Genomic DNA, 14,747 nt, shown 5'->3' with positions numbered 1-14,747 from the left:
TGAATCTTGGAATCAGGTGTGTCACGCAAGTGTAGGAAAATAATCTAGAAACTTCAGAATCTCTCAAGTTGTTCTCAACATGAGCTGCCTACTTGTGGAACAGGCTCCATTCCAAAGATGTGATCGAATGAGTTTATTTAGGAGTGATTTTGGAGCCTGTCCTTGAACATAGCACAGTTGAAGTGAGGAGTGAAGGGCCACGCCAGGCAAACAGGAAGAGCTGAGACTGATACGCCAGACAAATGGGAACTGACCGGACTACCAGGAGACGCACGGGGAAAAGACAAGGATTCGTATAAACAGGAAGCAGCGGGATAGACTTAGGACACACAGAACAGAATGGAATGCTGTCAAAAGAAGTGATGAGACACAGGAGACCATCAAAAAACTATGCGTGCGTGCGCACGCTCACGCGCACTTGTGTTTTTTTTTTACAGTGACGTACACTGTTACCCACCTATGTCAGCCACGTCAAGACAGTGTTCCTTTGAGGTGAAGACGCCTCGTTGGCTCCTGGCCGTCACATTCATGCAGTACACCTCCCAGATGACCGTGTGAGCCTTATCAAAGTAACAGCTATTTGGCCCGCCGGTCATGTAGTCCGGACACTGTTTAACAGGCCCTTTACTGGTACAACAAAAAAACAGAGCACAGGATGGTTATTTCGCTGTTCACAACTAGCACAACAGGTTAATGTTCTAATTCTGATGTGGGTACATTGAATGGGTCTGGGGTTATAACATTGGTAAGTAGTTGAAATGTCTTGTTGTAACTTTGGACACTTCCGTATCTGTTTTTGGGAAGCTATCATGGAAGGCATATCCATTAATTCAATTAATGTATTATTCAATGAGTTCAACTCTCATGTGTTAAAAGTAACCTAACCACTATTCACTACCATAACGGTGTTAGACAGTGTGGCATATATACATTCTGTTAAGATAAATAAATAAATAAAACAACAGCTTTGCTTTCTCCACTAAACTCTTTCATATGCATTCAGATATATGTAAACTAGGTCTATGTTATAAACCATGCACAAGCCCCGGCCTTTTGTTCTCATTGGATGACAGCATTGTCACTGACTCTTAATGCTTCTGTTCTGATTGGATGGAGAACAACTGGCTGCTTAACAAAACAGAATAGGTGGTTTTGTGCCATTGCCCACTGAGCGAAGCTGGAGGTTCAAATCTGTAACCGCTGTGACTAAATTGCGGCAGTTGGAATCTCATGGTGACTCCTGTCATTAGAGTGACAGTCCACCATAGGAAAAACAGTTGCACGTTTTATAGATGCTATGAAGCTGTCATTAGCTAAGTGTAGGGACTTTTCTGAGCATCATCCAGTGAGCTTAGCATTTCTGTTCAGATTTAGTGGTGTTAAAACTTGTCTGTGGCCATCACTTCAATAGGCTACGGTGGGCCATCGCTTTAACAACATTAGCCAACCAGTTTCGAAAACTGGTCTTACCCAATGGTGTATGTGAGGCTGTAGGTCACGTCATTCCTATGGGAACTGTTGTCAAGGGGATGCCACCAGCACGTAAAGGTCTCCATGCTTGGCGATCTGCAGTAGTGAATGTACGGCCTGCCGGCGTCCAAGAAATCGACCGGACTGCCCACTGCTGAAGACCGGTTGACGAAATTATTTTGACAGTTCATCAATCAATCAAATAAACAGTTAATGCACAAAAATCCTTTAGAATTACATTGCCTTGTTCTTCCTGTACCAAAAGGGTGTGTTTGAAATATTCACTCAGAAATAATATCTGCTCAGAGATAATATCACAATATACCATTGTGACTATTGTGAAGGCCTGTTTTTCATGCTATTTTGTCAGTTACTCACATTTAACATAGAAGGCAGTTCTTTAGCATGTGTTTTAAATGTGTTTTTGTCATGTGTTTTAAATTAGTATATAGCTTAGGTCTACTCTCCTAAGTGGTTATTGCTTTCATTTTATTACCTTTGTACATATTACTTTATGAATTATTATGAAATCATACATAGTTCCTGTACCTTTGATCTAGTGTAGGTGCTCTTTCAGTCTCCTAGTTGTGACATATAAACTAATGCTAACAACAATGTTAAGTTCTGTTGAGACAATACATTTCTGCTTAAAAGTGACTACTCTAAACATAGTAACTACTCTAAACCCTAAAGGAGCCAATCAGCAGCTGCTCGATGTGCATATTTTCAAAGTGAACAGAAAAAGTCATAGCTTTTGTTATACTCTTATGTTTTCGTATGACCAAAATCCAGACGTGTTTTTGTCATGGCCGTCTTTCAAACTCCGAGGGAAGTCCACCCCTTTGTCACACTGTAAGTTAACTAGGCCATTTGTTGATACCTCACACGTTTTTAAATCAACTTTTCTCTCAAGATGATGTTGATTTACCAAACCATTAACAGTGGTGGAAACCCTCTTTAAATATTTTTTTAAATGCTAATTTAAGAATAAACATGGGTAACACATAGGTCCATATAATGAGAATAAACACACACACACACACACACACACACACGCACAGTTGAGAGGCCCTGTTACTCAGAGCTCCACGGTGCTGGCCCTCACTGGTGTGTCTTATGACTGGCGTTCAGAGGAAGCATAGGAAATTGAATTGGACCCAAAATCAAACAGACGACAACCTCGTGAGAGGGATTGCGCCTCCCACAGCGACGCATGTTCTTCCTGCTTCATTCTCCTTATTTTGTCTTTTTCTACCTCACCACTGGTCTGAGATCTGCTCACTTAAATCTTTACCACTGCCTGTGAGGCATTAAGACTGATCCTAAAACAGCAGTTAGGACTGTGTTGCTTTCTGATTTTGTAACAGCCCCCTGATCAGAGTCAGGGCCTCACCTCCCTGCCTCCTGCCTTATTGGTAGATAGTAGTCATTTTTGCATAACAAACCTCTATTCCCCTAAAACATATAATTAAATGTCAGCCCTCTAAGCTCCAATTTTGTTTTTATAGCACAAATTCTGTGACTGTGTATATTATACTGCTGCTTTAATATGAGAAATTAACCAATGTTTCAGTCATTAGAGGTTTCCCTACAGGGAGCGTTTTTTTTTTTGTTTTTTATTGCTGTTGTTTTGTTTTTGTTTTTTTACTGTGGCCGTGATAACGTACACATGGGAGGTATAATCTGCTAAAGGACTGTAAAGAGATCCAACAGCGTTTCCACACGCTAAGCACTGAAAGCGCTTTACATGTTTTCTCCATTATTTCATGTATAGAGAGAGAAAATAATACATCCATCCATTAACTTTAGTGTCTTTTAAAGACCCACAATACAAAAAAAGAGAGAAAAGAGTGCTAACATGAATGCTTTTTTTTGTGTTTGTTTGTCTGTCAAGGTAGCTGCTGGTATATATATTGATTTATCTATCTATCTTTTTGTCCATCCTTTCAAACAACCCACCTCACTAAAGAATAGACAGGATGATGAAACAGTTTCATGGTGTGTCTTTGAAAGGCACGAAGGCACAAACACAGAAACTGAAGCACACACACACACATGCAGCTGACAACAGAACCCTTGGTAACTTTTGTCAAGCATAACAATTTCTCAGCCAGTGTCTTTCGATCACCACGGTAACTGGCGGAGCATCCTCATTTGACACTCCTCTCACCTGTACAGGAAGTGGGGCAAACGATGGGGAGTGATTACATATAGATCCTTTTCTAAACTTCACTTTATACTACAAGTCCCCTATTACAGAGCAACGCCAACAAAATGACACGCGTCATCTGCAGAATAAAAACGACCAGTGAGTAACTGTTCCTTATCTGATGCGCTTTTTAATGACATGAACCTTATTTTTGCCTTCACTGGCTGATACCGCACTGGGAATTTTTAAAAAAAAATTTTTTATTGTCAAACCCCATTATTCCTCAAAAACATCCTCTGTCAGTTGAGCTTTAAGGTCACCTGTATTTTGCTTTGAAATGCAACATCGCCCGTAAGCCAAATGCCAGACTTCTTGCACAGACACGCTATCAGCAGAAAACAAAGGAGCATGTGACACGTCCCCGCGTGGCTGAGACGTAGGCAGGGGTCACGTCTGAGAAGCTTGTTATGAAAATCTATCTCAGTCTACACGTGAACATCTCTTTGAACCTTTGTTTGTGTGGACGCCTGCATTTTGTGTGTGTGTGTGTGTGTGTATGTGTGTGAGAGAGACAGATACCTGGACTAAGACTTTGTCTGGGTGGGACAGTGAGGAGCAGTGGAGAACTCCATTTACTCCAGATGTTGTTGTCTTTGGAGCGGCAGCGCACCATGACCTCATAGGTCCCTGCAGGCAGGTCCAGTAGCTCCAGATGAGGCTCTTGCAACAGGCTTTTCACCTATGGAGTGGATCGTGGGGAGCCACACACATGTCACCATAGGAGCAGACACATTATGTCTCTGGCTACTGATCTAGGATCAGCTTCAGTAATAAGGGTGATTTAGCTGATTCTGGTCCTACTGCTTTGGACAATTCATCTCCCCTTCACGTGGTTGACCTGATATGGCTTTAACTCCATCTTTTTACTGTACTAGGTGGAAGGCACAGAAACACTGGGGGGAGACTGACATTTACTGACACACATAAACACCTACCCTCCAGTTGTTGGACCCGTAGACCTCTCTGAAGCGGAGCTCGTGAACAAGGGTGTTCGGACCAGGCTGGACATCAGAGGCCAGGGGGTGTTGCCAGGACACCAGAGCCTTATGAACCGCCTTATCTTCATTCACAGTCATCAGCTTATAGGTCAGGTTGAAGGGCGGCTCTATCTCCACTGTGAGCAGAGAGAGCAACAGAACATCAGAGACAGGACACAGGAAACCTTTTTTTTCTCAGTAAACATAAATAAAAGGAGACAACTGAACACAAGATTTTCATTTTAGTAACCACTTATTTAGACAACTGTGGAAAAAAAGTGGTACAACACATCAGGAACCTGTTGAATTGAAAAACTAAACAAAACAAAAAATGAACAGATATGTTTGATGTTGCATTAACAATGTAACAGGTACTCACTCAGCTGTACTACTGTGCTTGTAATTTGCTTAAATATAATATCCACAAACTCTTTGTTTCTTCCTGAAGGCAGCCATCTACTGTCCACTCAACCCAATTAAGACAGACCGAGGTGTTTCTTTAATACCCGACAAATTAGGGGTGGTCTTAAATGTAAAAATATTAATAGTTTAGTATACATCTCAAATAGTTTTTATCAGTTAATTTGAATGTAGGATTATATTTCCAGAATTTAATTTGGGCCTCATACAGAACAGACATTTTTTTTTGTATGGTTCGCGAGCCTTCAGTTGTCATGCCAACAGGTTCAGTCCCTTACTTATGACACGTGGACTAATGCTAATAACAATGTTAAGCTGTTTTAAGGCAACACATTCTTGCTGGGGAAGGGGCCCGGCTTGAAAGGGGTCATGAACTCAAACGTGTAGGCTTCCACACAAAAACAGCCTGATGACTGCTGCTGAATATTCATACTTGTGAGCAAGAAACCAAACAATCTAAGATTGTGTTTTATATATTTTCAAAATCCATATGTGTTTTTGTCAAGGTCTGAGTACAGCTAAACAACCCAAATCCAGTGCTAACAAACTATCAGGTGTTGCACACAAATAGACCCTATATTTTGAACAACTTCAACTCACATACTGTGGTTATAGCTTACTAAGCACTATAAATCACTATCACGCTAACTATAAAACAAGGACATATACACATATACACTAAGACTCTTACACACCTACACAAACACTCTCAAAGATGTACACACACATACACACACACAGACATACACATACACACACACACACGGAATCGTGGCAGCCTGTAGCTAAGAGCTTCACAGTGCTGGCCCTCATTGGTGTGTCTTATGACTGGTGTTCAGAGGAAGTGTAGGAAATTGAATTGGACCCAAAATCAAACAGAGGCAAACCTCGTGAGAGGGATTATGTCTCCCGCAGCGACATGCTGGAGACACAAACAAACAGCAACGCTTTATCCCTCTTTTCTCACCTTATTTTCCCTTTTTTCCCCCCCACTGCTGATCTAGGGTCCATGTTACCACATCAAAACCAGTGCGGGGAGTGCGTGCAAACTGATTCCAGACCAGTGACTCCATCCAAGTTGCTGTTAGCTATGATACCAACGCTGCACTAAAGTCCTGACCAGTAACAGAGCCTTGTCCCATTACTGTTATCTTACTGGCAATGACGTCACAGTGTTTACGCAACAGTTTTCTCTCATCAGCTATTTTGGTTACTTATCAGCTCTACTGGCCACAAAACTGTTTTTATTGCAAAAACACTATAAACCTTTGAATGATATTGCAGCTGTCACAGAAGTAATTAACCTGTGCTACAGCAGTTATAAAGGTTTCCCTCCTAACAGTTTTATATTCCTGTGATTGTGAGGTATAATCTGCAGAGGGACTGTACAGTGTTTCAACATATTAAGCATATAAAGCGCTTTACTTGTTTGCTCAATAATTCATGTATGGAGAAACCAAACAGTACATCCATACATCTAGCTAAGACCAAAAAGAAAAAACAAAACAAAAAGAAGAAGAACACTAACGTAAAAAAAATGTCCACGCCCCTATCTGTCTATTAATTTATTACACATTCCTGGACATAAAATCTAATCCCCCAAACCATCAAAAACATAATAATAATAATAATAATAATAATAATAATAATAATAATAATAATAAATATGGTCCAGCTATTAGTGAGAAGTTGTGTAATGAGATTACTTTTGAAACAGTTTGGTTTATTAGTTCAGAAAACACGTTCCTATTTGAAGCCATTTAAAAGGAGATCTCACATTAAACACATCAAACAGACCTTAAATTCTTTCAAACAGTGTAAACATGCTTTGGGGCCACAAGTCCCCCTGGCCGTGGGAAAGATGTTAGTGTCACCGTTACTTGTGTGTTCCTTGTGTGTGGGACTCTGTGTGTCTGTTCTGCCCTTCTCCCCACTCGTTGGTGTTTTATATCTCATGTTCAGTTTAATGTTTTATGTTTGTTTTTTCTGATGGGAGATGTCAGGATGGGAAGAGACGGTTCAGATAGTATTTACAGGAAGTCTTTCTCTGCCCCTGTAGCCGGTGACGTGCAGCATACCCATTCGCTTTGCACCACACGAACACAGCTGAAACACTGCCCATTTCTGAAAGAGGGCAACATCTTCCCCCATACTCATGAATTTGGCAGCAGAATAGTGTCTGGTGGATAAGAAACGCTGCGATCTTTGAGCCCTCTTATCTAAATCCCTGAAAAAAAAGGAAGAAATCGGCGGTTCTGTGATGACTCCCAGACTGAATGAGATTATAATATTGGTTGCATATCCCTCAGATTCGGCCAGATTCTGAAGTGAACAAAGCTGTTATGACAGAGTTGGGCCCTTGACAGTTGAAAATGATGCCAGCTGCTCGATGTTGTTCCCCAGCCGTTTTGAGTGCGCTCGGGAGTTTCAGCAGGACAGCCCTGTCTGCTCGTAACTAAACGTGACAGCCGCACCTCAGAGGCTCGGTTGCCGCGCCAAACCTCGGCCAAACGGTTCAGGACCACCTTCGAGGGACAGCTCGGACGAGATAACGACGGTAACGCCAGGGATGCGCGGCCGGCTGTTTGCTCGTGAGCGCGCCTGCAGCTCATTGAAAACCCCGTACGTGACAGGATAAAAGCATGGGTCTGGGGAAAGGAGGAAGAGTGAGTGTGCTGTGGTACTGCTCAACGACACATCTCTGCCCTCTTCCCTACACTCTGCTGAGGCGCCGCCGGAGACGACGCCTGCCAGCCAAATTGAGCAGAAGAGGGAGAGTGCGGAGGCCAGCTCAGGGCGCGAGTCTCTTCCCAGTTCCTCGGCCTCTTGCCTGGAAGTGCCCGCCAGCAGCTGAAACTGTTGCAGAGCTGTTCCAGGAGGGAACTGCTAGTTGCTGGTTGGACCAAAGGAGAGATACTCGTCAGCTGAGCAGGAGACCTGGGGTCCAAGCCCATCCCATGTGTCCTGAAGCTGGTCACGTTGCCCACCCCTCTGCTGATCTGGCATCCACCCCTAAGGACCCGGATGCTCTCCAGACTGCCCCTGCACAGAGCAGCCTCCATGACAAGCACCCCCTTGTGTTGGCACCGTTGCCCCATTACCTTGGACACATATGTTGTTCTCGTTCTCTGTGTTAAAATAAAGTGCCCCTTGTGGGCTTGAAATAGCTACCTAAACCCACACCTCCTTTCCACTACACGACACCACAAAATTCTCATTCAAGTTGTTAATTATTAGTTCATGGGCTGCACAATGGAAACGATCTGGAAATGAATGGCCCAGGCAGAACTAAGGTTATACTAGGATAACAATCATCAGATGCTGCAGGAAGTGACACGCTTAGGGCGTTTTGTGAGTAAAAAAACCAAACAAACGGCCTTAGATGACAGGAAGCATCCCCCCCCGCCACTCCAGTTTGAGGTAACTCAGGGTCTTTCTGGGACTTGTCTACGAGTACAGGACATTTATCTCTGGATTTGCAGTTGCGGAAGCTCCTCCTCACTATGTAGCTAAGAAAGAGCAACATTGTCAGCGAGGACCAGAAAAACAAAAAGTATTTGATAAACTCAACAAAGCCTTGCAATGCAGTGCTCGATCCAAAATGGCAGTTAATCCTAAATATGGATTCTGGTTATTTCAAACTTTCTTATTTTCTCCATACCAGAAGCACCAGAGGGAGAACAGGTTGTTTCATCTTTAGCGAGCAGTCGTGTGATTGTTGTATAACCTAGCTGGGAGGTAGTGACACTTCACTCTGTAATCTTTACTTTTTTACTCTGCGCTGCTTACACCGGTTTCTTTCTTTTCAAAGATCAGGTAGCCCATTTAATCAAATCTTCCAGTTCAATCAGACATCCACCACAGAAGATGGGATAGCCACAAAAATGTGGATTGGCTATCACGACACATTCACCTCTTATCAGGACACCGGTAGTTCATCACCTCCCCTCAAAATAGAGGCCTGCGGGTGAAGCTGAGAAGGTAGTGTCTCTTGACTCAGAGTCCAAAGCGCTCATCCTGAATTCCCGCCCGCCGGTCGAAACAGGGCCGTTGAAAAGACGTCAAGCAAAGGGCTGGATGTCCACAGTGAGGGTCTGTATGCCCATGACGGCTGGGCTCAGTCTTCATTCACGGAAGCTGAGCACATGTTGAACGACAAACTATGGTTCGCCAAGGTGATGTGCGAAGCGATAACAAAAACACGATACATGCACCACGAGGGGTGAACGGTTGTTGAAAAGACAGATAACCCGGCAAACAGAAACCACTGACATGTCAGCACCTGAGGGAATAATGAGCCTACAACTAATCCTGTATCATTCAGTTAACTCTGTGCATACATACAACGTAAAGCCATGGATGCCCGACCTCTTTTGATTCGTCTGGTAAATACCAAGTTGCAGCGTAATGTGAGAGATCCCGGGTTGCATCACTACATCCCTTGGTCTGGGTGAAAATCTTTGAACTTGAACATATCTGCCCCTTGATACACCCGCCGCTCTGTTGGGCCTGGGTGACAGACAACAGCTGTAGGATAGTGGCAAAGCCATTCACATCTTTATCGGGGCACACAGGCTGGAGTTCTTCAAAGGCAGGCCCACCGTGGCATATGCAATTACTATTCAGAAGGGGCAACTGATCTGGGTGTACAGACCCAAACTAAAAAAGGGGCAGCAACCAATACATTTTGTTTTATCATTTTGTTTTAATGTGGATCTCAAAAAGAGAGCAACATGTAAGCTTTATTTATTTATTTACTATTTTCAGCTCAGCGACACCCTCGAATCCATTGCTTTCAGCTATAAAATTGCAGGAAAATAAAATCATATTGAAACCATCAAGGTCTATGGCAATGCTATAATGAAGCGTCACATTTGAGGCACTGAGATATTTCCCTGCACAGCAGTCTAACCATCACACTCTTCGATGTGTCTCATTTTAATAGGTTCTTCTCAGTAATTGTTGGCATTTGCTATATGAACCACAGTGAAACACATTCATTGTCTGGTCCTCTCTGTTCAGACGGAGTGGCTATGCGGCTGGCATAATGAAATGGTTTTGTCTTGCTAACCAATATTACATAAATGACATAATCTGTCAGCTTTTAGAAGAAATCTCTGAGCTCTCATATGATATCACTGCAACAAAACAACATCCAGCAGTAGACCACTGTTGAACAGTATTGATCTTTCTGAATGTCCAGCCTATAATAATCTTACTCTAATTTGCTAGGTCAACTGGATAATCTCAGAAGCAAGTTTGGTAACTAACGATGTTACATAACGGCAGATAATCTGTCAAGTGGGTAAACAGGTCTTGAAATATTTAAACGTGTAATGAACTAAATAGTAACATCAAGTCACAAGTACAAATAAAATGATTAACCAAACAGGTTTCCTGTGATTCCAAAAGTCATAAATACTGTATTACTTCTATTTGATTTTCCTTTTTCACTCAATTCATTTCGCTTGCCCAGTGATGATGAATGATCATTAAAGTACTTAAATCAGAGTACTTAATTTAATTAAATACAGATTATTTAATCCTCTTTCTTAATCTCCATTAATAACGATCCGTGATTCTTAGAGCACTGTCAACAAAATAAAAGTTATCATTTTTGTAAAAGAAACACACTCAAAGAGAAACTTTTCTGTTTAAGGACACAGACCTTACTTCTGTAGATTCTAATCACTGACTGATCCTGCATGGTGGAAAATCTTGTAATATCATCCCTAATTATCCCTTATAAACATTCTCTTTCAGTTTGGGTCTCAGGCCACCTTATTTTGCTTTTAAATTTAAAATTGATTGTAAGCCAAAATTCCGGCCTCTGTGAACAGATGTGCTATCAACAGAAAACAAAGGGGCATGTGAGCTGTTCCTAAGTGGCTAAGACTTCTTCACAGAAAAACGTTCTCCGTGAAGGACTCTTACTAAGAAGAGCTTGGGCGGGGCTCATGTCTGAGAAGCTTGTTACACAAGCTCAATGTGACGCATAAAGACAGTTGATAAGCAAAAAGCTTTATCTCCATACATGCAGGGGCACTAGACAATGCCACAGGATGTGATCATATATAACACATTTGTTTGTGTGTGTGTGTGTGTGTGTGTGTGTGTGTGAGTGTGTGTGCTGGAATGCATACGTGTGTGGATGTGTACACAGACTCTGTATGGCTCTGTGTATGTAGAATGAAGAAGTATGTATGTATGTATGAAGAAGTGTACATGTGTGTACATGTGTGCACATATGTGTCACTGAGTGTACATGTGTGTGTCTGTGTCTTTATGAGAGTGTTTACACACAGCCCAGAGGGCTTGGGTGGGTACAGATTGCACAGGAGAGATTACAGTGGTGCTACTAACATCTGAAAAAGGAAGATGTTGTGCCACCCAAAAAGACAAGAGCCAAAACTTCAGAGTAGACAATGGTTTATAACAACAAAAATAACTCAGACGTCAGAAGTACAGCTGAGCTAAAACTGAGCCTAAACAAAATGTGACAATTGTAATAGTTCTTCTTCTCATATCCTACAGTGCAACAGTACCAGATGTGAGGTCACTGTACCAGACAAGGGTAATTAGGCGCAGTTTTGGGGATGATGTTTGACTCTGTTCCTTCTCTTTGTCCGATTTAGGATCACAGATAGAGATTAGCCATCACCCAAGTAACAGAGCTGATCAGGGAGCACACGCTGGGCTAGATCACGACAAGCGTGTATTCCTTACTGCCCTTCCAACTCCATCACTCTGGACCAATGAGACAGCACCTCAGAATCAGTCACAGAATAGCACAAAAGTTAGCCGAATGAGACCTTTGAATGTTGTACCAAAATATATAACCCCATTGGTCCATGGGCAAAAAACTGAGAGAAACTGTAAAACAACAAGAAAAAAAGACAAAAAACCCCCCAAAAAACCGATGCTGATGCACACTAACATAAGAATTTGTTGTGTAAAAAAGGACAAGCTCATTGTGCTGTTTATTGTACTGCTCAGTGCACTGCTTATTTCCTGATAATAAAGGTGTGTCTTAACTTACTTGAGGATATGATTGTTAAAGGTAAAGCATTTGTCATATCTGGCCTTCTTATTGGTTACAGGAAAGCAATAGCAAACCAGTGGCATTCACTGAATGAAAACAGAAGTCTTATTTTACAGGCTTGCAATAATGGTTCTTGTAGTACTTGCTCATGGTTGTGGTTGACTTTGAAAAAAAATACTGGCCAGGCGACATGTAAGGGAAAAAACCCAAGAAACAACATCTTCCCCTTCATAAAACAATATAGCGCTGGTATTAACTAGCTTTCATTGACTTCATACTTCCCTGGGGTAGTTCTTCCATAAATTGTAGCGATAACATTAATTCTAGAATTGAAAGAAGGACAATTTCTCAAAGAACCTCTCTACACCACTATAATCTTGGGGCATATTTAGTCTTGGAGAGGCTAGTACAATAATATCAAGTAGACCAATTAAGACTCGGTGTCTCCCCTTCTTTCACGGTCTGTTTTGTGTTTTTCAATCCCCGTATAACTGTGCGGGTGACTATAAATTGACTTTGCTTAACTTAAGCACTGTTCTTACAACCTGCTCCCTATAAACGTCAAATTATCCTTTATCTTGAAAACGCTGAAACCGACAACACATGCAGCATTAGGCTTCTCTTGCATTTGTGATACATAATTCAACACCAATGGTAAGCCTCAGCATTATTTATTTACTAAACAAGAGATACGGCCAGGAGCATCGTTGCAACTGACAGAGGTACCCACACAAAAAATGCAAATGCTTTCAACACCCCACAACCTAAATAGGAACATGCTGCAGTTCAGGAGTTACAACCTCATCATATGCTTGTTTATGTGTTATAGATATATTCAGTGGACTACCCATAGTGTGTGTGTGTGTGTGTGTGTGTGTTTTTAAATACACACAATTTTGCAAATAAAACACACAGGACACATTATACGTTTCTCTCTTAGCACTAAAAAAAATCATTCTTAACTCACTCCTTCTCATTCTTGCAAAAAACCCCCAAAAAACCCTATATCTGCCTTTATCAGGTAATAAGGTTTTTTATGGTAGGGTCTATTTCCTTTTGGTTGTATTTTGACCTAAAATAAACTATAACCCTTAACAATATACGAGCTAAGTTCAGTCGGAGAAGAATCCCATTCACTGTTACGTAATCCTCTTTAGATTTACGTGGAAAAAGGGATAGTGCAAAAACGTACACATTTGCTTATGCTTACATTGCATTGGTTTTTAAAAGTGATTGTAGATTCCAATCCACAATGTCTAATCCAGGGATTTCATTTGATTCATGTCCAGCAATGGTGTGGTAAAGGCTGTTTCATGCATCTTTCGTTTTGATTTGTTTGCCCTCGAGGGATGATCTGTAGTCTGACAGAACCACCAGTGGTCTGTCTAGCACCCCTCCCAATTCATTGATGAGAAGGTCGTTGATATAAACAAATTCTTCTCATTTTATGATGGTATGGTCATGAGGTTACCATTGCTTGGACGTAGGTTACTGAACGCTAAGAAGCTCAATGTCTCCGGTCCAGATATGTTTGTGCATCCTGACCTTTACGTGAAACTGAGCCAACAAGACAACATTGTCTGTGTTGATAATGAATGAGAAAACTGAGTTTAGTCAGGACACTGTTCTTTTTAGTGGCATCAAGCCAATACTGATGTGGACTGCTCCTGTGTTAGTCCACCTCTAAAAAAGTCTGATCTCACTGAGAGCTTCCACATTCACTAAATTTAGTTCACACACACACACACGTACACACCCACACACACACACACACAGATACACACATAGTATTTTTCTCTATTCCATTCCAAATTCCAAAAGCATCTAGAACAATACCACACACACAAGCACGCACGCACACAGGCATACACGCAAATACATGGACAATCGCACACACACTCACCAAGGACACACATACTTTCACCCACTCAGTTCCTTCCAGGTATGAATAAAGACTTTTCCCTGGTTTAAAGCCGAACTTACAATAGACTGACACACCTCTGTGCTGTGTGTGTTTGGGGTCCTGAGGGACTGCGTTGCTGCACAACCAGCACAGGGAAAGGACTGGCAGCCACAGCATCACTCTGCTCTCACAGTGCTGCCGACACTGAAAAACACAAACAAAAACGTCACCAGCTTAGACATTTACTTCTTCATTCACATTCAATCAAAATGCAATTTGAGCAAAAAAAGCTCAAAGTTGGTGCTAACCTTACTTCAGCAAGAAAGACTTTGAGGAAACAAAGCGTTATAACACACAGTTGCATATTTTACGAATAAGTAGCTGTTTTTGTTTTTGGATATTTGTTAAAAAAAAAAAAAAACCTACAAGAAAAATGAGAGGTGTTGGTACATATGGTTACATGTTTTCACTTCCTTTAAACATTAACCATCCAGTGCCTCAGATGTTCATACGCACATTAAAAAACAACACCCGTGGGTCATCGCTTTAATCTGAAACTGAGCGAAACATTCTCAAATAAGCATGCGAATACGCTGGGTACACCATTTACATCATTTACTGCTAAGAGGGGACAACAGGCAAATCCAAAATTAGATTTGTCAAATGTCATGGTCACTATATATGGATGGAATAGAGAGATAGGGAGAGGGAGAGAGAGAGAGAGAG

The sequence above is a fragment of the Chanos chanos genome, chromosome 7 (assembly GCF_902362185.1).
Source record: "Chanos chanos chromosome 7, fChaCha1.1, whole genome shotgun sequence".
Classification (NCBI taxonomy): Eukaryota; Metazoa; Chordata; class Actinopteri; order Gonorynchiformes; family Chanidae; genus Chanos; species Chanos chanos.
Note: the sequence above shows the minus strand (reverse complement) of the source record.